We start from the raw sequence: 12551 nt of genomic DNA, 5'->3' as shown, positions 1-12551 counted from the left end.
ACAGGTGTGGGGTCCTGATCCAGTTCAGGTCCATACTGGGAGGAAAGGGTTAAATCTCCCATATTAGTTTCCCAGTCCATATAACGAGCCCTGCAGCTACTCTAGAGTAAAAAATGAAAATAGAATGAATCAACAGAGGCTGGGAATAGGCTCCTTGCCCCTAGATGGCACTTGGGTGGGGACCTGATACCCAGAGCTGATGCCCCTTTAAATTACATTAGCTGTGTGGGGTAGCTAATACGCATGAAAGAAAGAGCTGTCTGAAAGTTTCTCCTTCCCATCCCCTTATACAATGGTTCTGAACAACAAGAACAAAATAGAATTCTGAGGCGCTGAAAAAAGGATTCTGAATGGATGATCTGACACCACTAGAAAAGAACGGTTGTATAGAGAGGCATTATAATAAGGGTGAGGGGATCTGCAGGAGAAGAAAACTGTTTTCTTATTTTAATATAAAAGGAGTCTGAATGAAAAGAAAAGGTATAACAGCAGTTCGTTGAGGAACAGGTAGTACGAGAAACCAGAAAACTATTTTGCACATGGACAACATGCAGACATACGTCTTTGTCCTAATGACTGAGAAACTATTTTCTTCCAAAATATTTAGACAGAATTTTGGGATCCTAATTGCTATGAAAACTAACTGGAATGCATCTGAGTACTTAATGGCCCTGTCCTATGCATGTCAATGGGACTTCCTCTCAAGCGGGCATAGGTCAGTAGCTGTTTCTTCTGCTACTTTGCAATAATTTTCTTAGCACATACACCTTGTTTGCTCTCTAGAGATGGAACAGATATTGAGTCAGAAGATTAGGATAAATCATTGTCGTCTGCTTCCAACAGATCAGGCTTTGAAAACAATGAGTTGGGTTTTAATTAATTACATTTGATGCTTTAATTTAGCTGGAGACTATAACAGCAAAACGAAAATATAGTTTATTGGGCGTCTTCATAAGGTAACAGAACGCATTTATAACATGGTATTAAAAATAAAATGCATTCGATTATACCTTTTTCAAGCATAGTATTTAAATTAACCCTAGAATGATTCTTAGAGAATCAAATTTGTAACACGCAACACAATTTCTGCAGCTGATTCTCTGCATACGTTATTGTTTATTATAACAGTGGGGCTGGAAAACGAAGGTAAAGTTGATCAATCTTTTCTATCTGCTATGGCCCAGCAGGTTGAAAATAGGCAGTCAGATTAAAATTATATAAGTACAGAAATAGACTTTAAATAAATAAATAAATAAATAAAACAGGTATACAGCTTTAAGGTCACATGACTTTTAAAATAGAACATGGTAAAGATACAGAATTCTAGAAATGGAAGGGGCCTCAAAGGTCATTTAATTCAACTCCATGGTGATGTAGAAAATCTGCAGCTACATCATCCCTGATAGGTATTTATCCAGCCTCTCCTTTAAAATCTCTAAGGCAGAAGAGTCCACCATCTTCTCAGGCAATGTGTTCCACTGTCAAAGAGCTTTATTTTAATTGAATTCGCCTTTCTTGTCATTTGAGCCTGTTGGCTTAGGTCTTATCCTCTGGAGTTAGGGATGGGGGAGAAATTAGTTTTGTCCACATACCTAATTTTTCACTTTTGAACCAATATGCACACCAAAATTCAGTTATCCTCCCAAATTTGCACTTCTCTGAATTTTCCAATCAAAATAAGCCTACAAAAATGTGTAGATATTAGTGATAAGTGATATTAGTGAAAATCATTTTCAAAATGCATTATATTCAGAAAATGGCTTGCAAAAATACATAGGTTCAGCAAAAATGTGTACAAAAATGCAAAATGCACACAAAAATGTATACAAACTTTGATGTGATTTCCTTCCTCAATTTTTGGGATGAACCAAGTTTAAGATTGGCAAAATGAGAAAGAGTTAAACCAAAATTGACAGAGTCACCTATCCCTACACAGAAATACCCAACTCCTTCAACCTTTTCTCATAGGACTTGGTGTCCAGTCCCTCCTCTAGACATGTTCAACTTTGTCTAGATACACCCTACTTTGTCAGGTGTCCAATACTTCATATGATCAAAGCAGAATAGAGTGGTACTTGAGTGACCACCACTGTAGACGATAATGTGTTATCTATGTCAGATCTTTGTATGAGAAAACCTCCTAGAACCATAAGCTTTCTATACAGTATACACCTTTTATGTAAATTGAGATGTAATTCCCACTGAGTTCAATGGGACTTGCTCCCAAGGACCCAAGTAAATATGCATAGGATTTCAGCCAAAGATTACTTGTTTCTGTTCAATATAATGGGCATTGTTACATTTGACAAGTGCTTGAACAATATTAAAACTATTTTTTCTTTCATTCATAACAAAGAACTGGAAAGGGTAACAAGTCTATCTAGATTTATTTCCTATACAAAGACCAGACCTCTCCCACTTTAACCTATACAATCCAGACTATATGCTGCTCCAAGCAGATGATGGCTATACTAGACTTAAAAGAAAGAGTGTTAGGGCTGCAATCCTAAACACTTTTATTTATATTAGGGCAATCTTCCCCTAATATGAGCTATGTGCTACCTCCAGTATCAGAGGCAAAAGCCTATATATACTGGTTGCTGGAGAATATGGGTGAGAGGGTTCTGTTGCACCATGTCCTGCTTTGTTGGTCCCTGGCTGACAATTGGTTGGCCATTGTGTGAACCAAGTGCTAGACTAGATGGATCCTTGGTTTGATCCATCATGGCTCTTCTTATGTTCTTAACCTGTTGCCCTCCAGATGTGTTTCACTAAAACAGCCATCATCCCCAGCCAATGCCCATGCTGGCTGAAGTTGATAGGAATTGTAGTCCAATGCATTTGGAGGGCAAAAGGCTGGGGAAGGCTTTATTAGGGAGTAATTCCCATTGAACACAGTGGGACATCTGATTAAACATGCATAGGACTGCATTGTAAGTTACTGTTTATATCAAGTAGGAAATAGGTGGACACAGTGCTGAAAGTAGGGACAGTCTGCAGGGCGCAGGTCTTGCTGTCGGATGGCCCCCAAACAATTGCTTGAAGTTAAGGTGGTGGCGGCACCTGGCTCCTGGCCAGGTATATATTTTTTTAAAATATACCTCTCGAGTAGCAGCGATCTGAGGCAATCAGATGCTGCCTTTGTGGGACACAACCAATGAGGGCACAGGAATAATGTAAAGACTGCCTCTCGATATGACTCAGAAGCCTAAGTTAAAATAAAGTTATTTTAAAATGATGCAGTGTGGGGTCTGCCTCAGCTCTTTCTTTCACAAGCGCAAGGCCAGGAGGAGGAAGAACTGCCACTGCTGCCACCCAGGTAGCAATACAAAACAAGGGAAGGAGGGAAGGGGACGGCTGGCTGCTGGTGCTGGCAGGAAGGTTGGCTGCTGGAGGCGGTGGAGGGCTCCCTGGGAAGCAACTCGCCTGCCCCCAGCTCAAAGCTAGCTATGCCCCTGGGAGGTCCCTCATTTACTTTCAGGAAATGGAAGCTGTGCCTCATTCCTACGAGATGGTGCAGTACTACAGAAGCCTAGCGGGGTTGTCAGAGGCAAATCGGAAAGCTCGTGTGAGGCACTGTAATCCTGCTGTGAATCGACAGCTTCTCTCTAGAAAGCGCAACTATTACAATGTTATGGCTTCTGGAATGTTCTGCTGGTTTGCTTGTTTGTAAACTCCAGCAAGTCTGCAGCTTGTCAAACAGGAAAGTGCTTGCTAAGCAAATAAATACAAGCACGCAAGCCAGGCTAGGTGATATGGCAGAAGGCCACAAGAGAAACTGACCTGGAGAAAAATACCTTGTAAGAAGTTGTAAAAGATGAGATAGTTTTGTCTATGCAAATTGATGGTGGAGATGAAGATCAGGGTTCAAATCTGTGCCATGAAATTTCTTGCTGGCTTTGGACAAGTAATTCTGAATTAGAAGCTCTTCTTCTGCAACGTGGGAATGTTCAACATCCTTCCTCACAGTGTTAGACTGTAAGGTTGATGGACACAATTCCTTCAAAGTGCTTGTGACACTGATAAGCATTTTTGGAATACATAATAACAACATCCCTTCCAGTGCCTCTCACCTTTTCTGACTTTTTGGTCTTTACAACCCTGCTTTCTTTGTCCTTGGTTTCAGTCACGTTCCATTCGTTTGCTCCACTCCACATACTTTTCTACGCATGTTCAGTAATCCCATGCTCAGGTAAATTTATCTGATGGTTACAACGCAATTAACATGTGGGTGATTTCTCCAGATTTTTGCAGAGTGGTTGGCCTTCCATTATCTAGCAGCCAACTGGGCATGTGTAAACCCTGCTTGTGGTCTCCTGTTGACAGCTGGTTGGCCACTCGGTGAACAGAATGTTGGAATAGATGGACCCTTGGTCTGATCCAGCATTGGCTCCTCATATGTTCTTATGTTCTAAACACAAAATTCTGTTTTCTTTATAGGGACATTTGTTTTTCATTCTCTGACATACGTTTATGTCAATTGAGCTCCCTAGAGAGGTTTGCCTGGCACCTATGTTGTACTCCTTCTGGTGCCAGGAGAAGACCTTTTTTTACTTTCCCAATATTTTAGCATTTTACCATCCTAGTCTTTTAGCTCTGTTGTTTTAGATCTTTTTTTTAAAAAAATCCCTGCATTGCTGATTGGTTTCATTCTGGTTGTACTTTTATATTGTGGTTTTAAGCTTCCATCTTTTAGATTTTACATTGTACATTATGGTTTTAATTTTTGTGACCCGCCCAAAGAACTTTGGCTATTGGATGGTATAGAAATGAAATCAATCAATCAATCAATCAAAATGAAATCAATCAATCAATCAATCAATGCTCCTATTTTCTCCTTTGTCTGTTCACACCCTTTCATGGAGCAGTGAATCACTTCCTGAACTCCTTTGGCATGAGATGTATTAATTATACCTAGCTTTGTAGAAGCTGTGAAAAATAGGAAAAAGGCTAAGGTACAGACTGCTTCTGAAATAACTGAAGAATACTTTGGGGTGGGGTGGGAATAATAAATTGCTAAGGGTTTTGAACTTCAGAATTCCCAGTGACAGCAACTTTGTTGCTGCTGCTTTTGTTATGGGTTCCTACATAGTGAGATCAGCTTGTTAAGTAGTCTTTGACTGGTCACATACTGGGGACTTCAGCAAGAGAAATCCAGTAGCTGTTTTAACGACAAAGCACTTAAAATTGTGTATTTTTCTTTCTCGATTTTATTCTTAAGACTTCCCATGATGGAGGCTGTAGATTGGTTTTTAATGGTTTTCAAACTATGCAAAGGTTCCTTTGCTGTTTTATAAGCATCCTTAAGATGTGGTCAACGAGGAAGAGAAAGACCACCTGAAAAGACTTCAGTGATTTTGGAAAATTGTTACTCGATGTTTTCCACAGGTCACCTCCATTTCCATCCAGCCATCTAGGTGTACTGGCAAGCTTCCTAGAGCTGTTTTTGTAGGAAATGAGGTGGTAAAGATTAAACATTATGGTGGTGTGATTTTATATAAGATCCTTGACAAAGAAAACACATTTGCCATATGTATGGCAAAGCTTTGGCTGATAAATTCCTGCCTGTATTATTGCAAATTGCTGTTCCTTCCTGCATAATATTTTGACAACATGATTGTGTGTATAAATCCTGAACACTCCAGGATATGGATTTGAATGGGATTTAAGCCAGTCCAATTTCCACAATCCAGTGAGGTGACATCCTCATAAGCAGGCAACAGGGTATACATACGTTTCTCATTCAGTTTCTTGTTCAGCAGTTCCCACCATAAATCCCATACTCACTTTTTAGACTTGGGGGAGTTTGAGAGCATTGAGCAGTAGGGAAGCTTGGAACAAAAAATGGAACACAAACTGTGATGTTTGTGTGGATCTGGGTCATGCGTCCAACCCAGTATATTTATATATTATGGCCAGGAGCCAATGAACTACTTTAGGTTTGCCCATGAATTTGGGCATGACTGTACACTAAGTTTTCAAACTTTTTTTAAAAAATCCTTTTGAAGACTCCCATATTACTAAAATCTAATTGATCAAAGTGGCCTTGGTGGACATCTAGAACTTTAAAAATTAAACTGTTTTAATAAATAGAAATGTTACGATAGGATATACTGCTTTGGCACTACACCCAGCATATAGGATATACTGTAATTAAGAGGTAAACTAGTCAATAGGAATTTGGAAACCAAGAAGTCGATAAATAATCAAGATAGCTAGGACCCTAATGAAACTGTGCAACATTCCAGAACTCAAAGAATCTCTGCTTGCGGTATGCCCTCGTCAAATATCTTCCATCTTTATTCCTAATGAAAACAATAATTTGGAGTGCAATCCTATGCATGTTTAGACAGAAAAAAGTCATACAAGTCCCAGCATGTAGGGGTGTGCACGGACCCCCCAATCCACTTCTCTTCCAGATCCACAATTTGTGGATCAGGCCGCTTTGCTCCACCCCGCTCCGCCTATAGTCCGCTCCGCTCCATGCGGAGCTCTGGATCCGGATTGGAGCTTCGCTTCCCCCCCCCATAGGCTTGCATTGAAATCCAAAAAAGTATACAACTTTTTTTCTGTTAAAGTTAGAAACCTCAAGTTTGGCACCATGACACCTCATGGATGTTTACACAGGCATGCCAAGACTCAGGCCAATCCAAGTGTCCCCTGATTTTTGGGGAATTTTTGAAATTTGGACACCCCATTTTCAGACATGGACTGTTCTCCAACAATTTGACAGATAAAAAAATTGGAAGTGGGCACCCTCACAGATGCCATCTAGATCCACATTCATACCAAGTTTCAAGCAAATCCCATCATCCCCTGATTTTTGGTGGGGCTCTAACCTCTAACGCACCACCCATAACTCCAATTCACACCCCTTTCAATATCTCCGTCAAAACCTCAAACTCAGCACCATGATAGATTATCCATGGATACACATGCATGCCAAGACTCAAGCCAATCCCATCATCCCCTGATTTTGGGGGAATTTATGAAAATTGGACACCCCATTTTCAGACATGGACTGTTCTCTGACATTTTGACAGATAAAAAAAATGGAAGCAGGCACCCTCACAGATGCCATCTAGATCCACATTCATGCCAAGTTTCATGCAAATCCCATCATCCCCTGATTTTTGGCAGGGCTTAAACCTTTTAACTCACTCTAAATCAAGTCCCATGCTACAACTACGTCAATTTTCATGTTAGAAACCTCAAACTCGGCACCATGATAGATTATCCATGGATACACATACATGCCAAGACTCAAGCCAATCCCACCATCCCCTGATTTTTGGGGAATTTATAAAAATCAGACATCCCATTTTCAGACACGGACTGTTCTCCGACATTTTGACAGATAAAAAAAATGGAAGCAGGCACCCTCACAGATGCCATCTAGATCCACATTCATGCCAAGTTTCAAGCAAATCCCATCATCCCCTGATTTTTGGCAGGGCTTAAACCTTTAACGCACCACCCATAACCCCAATTCACACCCCTTTTGATATCTCTGTCAATTTTCACATTAGAAACCTCAAACCCGGCACCATGATAGATTATCCATGGATACACATGCATGCCAAGACTCAAGCCAATCCCATCATCCCCTGATTTTTGGGGAATTTATGAAAATCGGACACCCCAGTATCTCAGGGATTTAAAGCTGCAGACAGCTCAATGGGGCCATTTCAAAGGAAATCCCAACATGCCATGAATTGGGGAATAGAGAGAAACCTATATGAATCTTCTTCCACACTTGAAAAATTGATTTGGAACTTCCAAAATTCTAAGTGAGCGCAGGAAGGACTTATCCCCTGAGTCAAAGCAAGACACACACAAACCATCCCTGCGAGGTGGGCAGGGGAGGAGGGAGGGAAGGCAGGCAAGCAGCAGACATTTCTGGGGGCATAAGGAAGTGAGCCAAGGATAGTTTCAAAGCCAGTAATGCAAACCATCCCTGTGAGGTGGGAGCAGCACAGAGAGATGCCTTTTCTTTTGCATCCCATAACTAGGAGGCTAGGAGGATAAGAGTAAAGCTTTGTGATCCTTGCTTCAGAGTTGATTGACTGCACTGTGATCACAGCCATTACTAAACAACAAAATAATAATGTTAATAATAGCAGTACTAATTAATATTAATAGCAACAATAACAACAACAACAATAAGGAGTTGAACCTCAATGAAAGCCTGCCTGACTTCACTGAAGAGGAAAAGCCAGGAGAGCTTGGGCTATGGGGTGTAAATATAAAATGGAATAAATAAATAAATAAACAAACAAACAAAGGAGGGGTAGCAGTGTTGCTGAATAAACAACAGGGAGAATTTTTTTTAAAAAAAGGCTATATCTGTCTTTTACCAGTAAGAGGGAAGTGGACGTGCCCAGAGGGAGGGGGAACTGTGCCGATTTGACTGGCCCTGTCTAGGGACCAGTCTTTAAGAAGCGACCTGCCACTTCAATTCATGATACGCATTAGCTTGCTTCTCCACTGGTTAACCTTTGTTGGGCTCTGATGACCCTCCAGGGCAGGACACAGTGTGTGTGCACTGGGCACGTCCACATGCCCTAGGGGACCTCATCCCCTTGCACCACCTCTATTCAATTGTTCACCAAGGTTAGGGTGGGTAGCAGTGCTGTGTTTCCTATCTGTTATTTATTTGCTTAGTATATGATTTCAGGTTGTGTTTGTGCATTTGGTGGGGCTACTGTTTTAAAAAACACTGGGAAAAGTCCGTTCAGACTAAGAAAGAGAAGTTTCCCAGTATCCCAAGTTACCCGTTTTGCCTATCCCCTCCTCCAACTTTGGGATCATGTGATCATGACTCTGCCTCTCAGCACTTCAAAAAGGTACATCTCCCGGTTTTTTTACCTAGTTTTTTAAAAAAATATAGCAAGCGAACTGCACCACGCAGAGAGCTGAGAGTAGGCTCAAAATGACCCCCAGACACGACTCTCTAAGCACAAGAGGTTTCAGAAAGATAGCTTAAAAAACAACACAGTTATCCCCTATTCTTTTTCACAATGCAATCCTATGGGTGAAATTTTCCAAAATGGCGATCAGATCGCGCCGCGAAAAGAGAAGCGCTCCGCCTATGGGCGCTTCTCTTTGCCGTGCTTCTAAGGGTCCGCGGTCCGCTTCTACTCCGCCTCTGGGCAAGGCAGAGCAGGCCAATTCGCTTCTGATTCTCCGATTCTAATCGGAGCGGAGCACACCTCTACCAGCATGCCCCAGCCAGCCATGCTGGTCAATGCTGGGAGTTGTAGAACTTTTTTCTGTCTAAACTATGATTACTAACCAGCTGTTTTTCCCCCTGGCCCAGCTGTTTGTTTTCATTTCCTGCCTGGTTGCAATAATGTGTGTTTATTTTGCTAGATTTCTATGTACTGTAATTCTTCCTCCTCCAGGTGGGATATTATTCAAACATGCAATCTCCATCCCTTATTCTGTTGTGAATGCATCCAGCATTCTTAGGAGGGCTGTACCAGGTTCTGAATGTGTAGAACTTTGCCAATAGGGCTTTAACTAAAATGTGGGTCAAGGCTAATGGCTGATGTTCTGCCTAAATGAAAACTGTTAATACCGTCTTCCATTACCCTTTATAGCATGGGAGTTGCTGTAGTGTATCGCGTTCCTGCACTCTGAAGGTAACCTGAGAAACATCCATTGCTCCTTCTCTCACCACATCACTCCTTCTGGAAATTAGAACAATCCTGGCATGGGAAGGAACTGTAGAGAGGACTCATCCTATGTGACCTCTACAGACTTTCTCAGATTACCTTTGTGGCACTGGAAGGAGTCCAGCTGCAGCAGCTTCTACTTGGGTAAACTGCAAGAGGCTCTATGAGGAGTTTGGAACTTTATTTGCTTCGCTATCATCTTTTCCACTAACTATAATATTTCCATTAACCTGAGAGAGGTGTACTGGAGGTACCTCTAAGGAGTCTGTAATAAAACAATCTGGTTTTACCTCTGAGACTTGTCCGATGTGATTTGGACTCCCTGGATGTGGCTCCATATGTGTACGTTGGAGCATGAGGAACTCTGGAGAAGGCCCTTTCTACACCTCCTGGCCTTCCAAGAGGCAGGGGAAGGATCTTGGGATTTCCTGGTTCTGAGATCCTCCCCCTGGGTCCACACGCCTGCTCCATGTCCAGGGATGGTGCGGGCACCATATTTTTTTTGAAGCAGCGGGGCCAGTCGCATAAGAGTGAGGCCCCGCTCCATTGAAAATTTGAGTATTTTTTAAAAACACACACACCTGAAACTGTCCCCAAACTCCCTCCCTGCCATCCCAGGGGTGGCAAAATTGCTGCCATCCCCATCCCAGATGGGCACAGAGCCACATGGCATGGCTCTGTGCCCATTTCTGGTGCCGCACTTACTGGTGAGTAAATGCGGCATCAGGCAGGATGGGCACCCACATCTCCCATGGAATTGGGATGATCCTGAGACCACAGGAAGAATCGGGTTTTCCCAGGGTTTCTTTATCCCTGGGAAAACCCATAATCGTCCCCACCTGACCCTGGGAATGCCTGTGCATCAGTTGGATGCACAGGGACTCGGCCATGACCAGCCCGGACTATCAGGCTGGTGTAGACACAGGCTAAGTTTGTTTGTTTTTTGCTTCCAGAAGGTTATGTTTCCATGTGTTAGTCTTAATTCTTTTCTTTTTAAAAAATATGTAAGCCTGCTATCATTCTACCTGTGTCTGCTAAGTACTGACCTGAGAGCAGAACCTATTGGGGCACAGAAGCCTGAGTAAGTACTCCAACCCTGGGACTCAATGGGCAAGAGGAAATGTTATAGTAGGCAAGCTGGCCTGATAGAGCACATGCTTTGCACGTGATAGGCATTTCTGGTTAAAAGCATCAGGTAGTAGTTGACATGAAAGACTTATTAATTATTATTATTATTATTATTATTATTATTATTATTATTTATTTATTTATTTATATAGCACCATCAATGTACATGGTGCTGTACAGAGTAAAACAGTAAATAGCAAGACCCTGCCGCATAGGCTTACATTCTAATAAAATCATAGTAAAGCAATAAGGAGGGGAAGAGAATGCAAACAGGCACAGGGTAGGGTAAACAGGCACAGGGTAGGGAAAACAGGCACTGGGTAGGGTAAAACTAACAGTATAAAGTCAGAACAAAATCAAGTTTCAAAAGCTTGTTATTTAAAACATTTATTTAAAACATTTGTATCCGCCCTATATCATTAAGTTCTCAGGGTGGCGCACTTCTGCATGAGGTGCTGGGAAGGTTTATCCATCAGAGTAGATAATAATGGGCTAGGCACAACAAATAGTCTGATCTGGCACAAAACAGTATATTCAGGGAATTATTTTGTATGGAGGAGTATTCAGTCATGTGTCTCTTTGAACACTATAAAGTGGTACAGTCCGGAAACAGTTTGCCATTGCAGCTGCTGTTTGCATGGAGGCCTAGTTCTCACAACACATGAGGCTACGGCCATAATGTTTCCCCTCGGCCTGATCCCCAATAAATCAGGACTCTTCATTTGCCGCTCAACACCACATGTTGGTTTTGCTGGTAAAGAATAAGAATGGAAGCAGCCATCTAGTATAGGTTTGTAAGAATGTGAATCTAAAGAAGTAGAGCGCAGAAGAGTTTGAAACTGTCGTTAAAAATGACAGACATGACAGCAAATGTTTTATAAATCAGAGGAATAATTTGCCCTATAAATGTGTGCCATTTATTTATTTAGTGCTATCAGTGTGTATGCTGCTGCTACTTGCAAATCTTCGGAATCTCATTGTACTGTTCCCCTTTATTTTCTCTCTCTCTCTCTCTCTCTCTCTCTCTCTCTCTCACTGGGTAATACTTCAATTGATTGAGTTACCCTGATGTAATGAAGAGAAAGAAGAGGTTTGTGTACGTGTGTGCATGCACAGATAGAACTAAAACCAAATCTTATTTGTGTGATGAATAGAAAGTTAATGTTTTGGTTTTCTTCAGGGACACTCTGTAAAGGAAAAACGGAGTAGGGGATTAAAAAGTGTGCAAGTAATGCACAAACCATGAAATTAAATTAGTTCCTCCCAGGAAGCCAAATTTTGGTGAATACTGTAGAGGAAAGGTAGGAAGAAAATATTTTAAGCCAAAGCTGCCCTTAATAAGCTTCAGTAATTAATTGCAAATTGCTCATTAAGCCTGGAAAAAGCATTATTTTTTGCCTACTGTTCTGGGTGTGGAATGAAAGGAATGAGGGGTTAATTAATAATGTATAAGATTTCTCAGAGAGAGAAAGAGAGAGCGAGAGAGAAGATGAGAAAAGGAAAAAAAAAAACTTCTGGAATATATTTTGTGCATGAAACCTTGTAATGGAATGGCTAGCAACCCCCAACACTTTGGCATGCTTTCCTTGCACAGTTCAGGATCAAGCAGGACACAATAAAATCACTGAGCAGGAGGATGCGCAGACCTCATAGGCATCTCTCCACTTACAGTAGCCCTTGTGCTCCTAAAAGCTGAATGTCAGGCATAAAAGCAACTGCTGTCCCTGAAGAGGAAGGTTCTGTTCT

This window comes from Elgaria multicarinata, chromosome 8 (genome assembly GCF_023053635.1).
Source record: "Elgaria multicarinata webbii isolate HBS135686 ecotype San Diego chromosome 8, rElgMul1.1.pri, whole genome shotgun sequence".
In the NCBI taxonomy this organism is placed as follows: Eukaryota; Metazoa; Chordata; class Lepidosauria; order Squamata; family Anguidae; genus Elgaria; species Elgaria multicarinata.
This window is presented reverse-complemented; position numbering follows the sequence as displayed.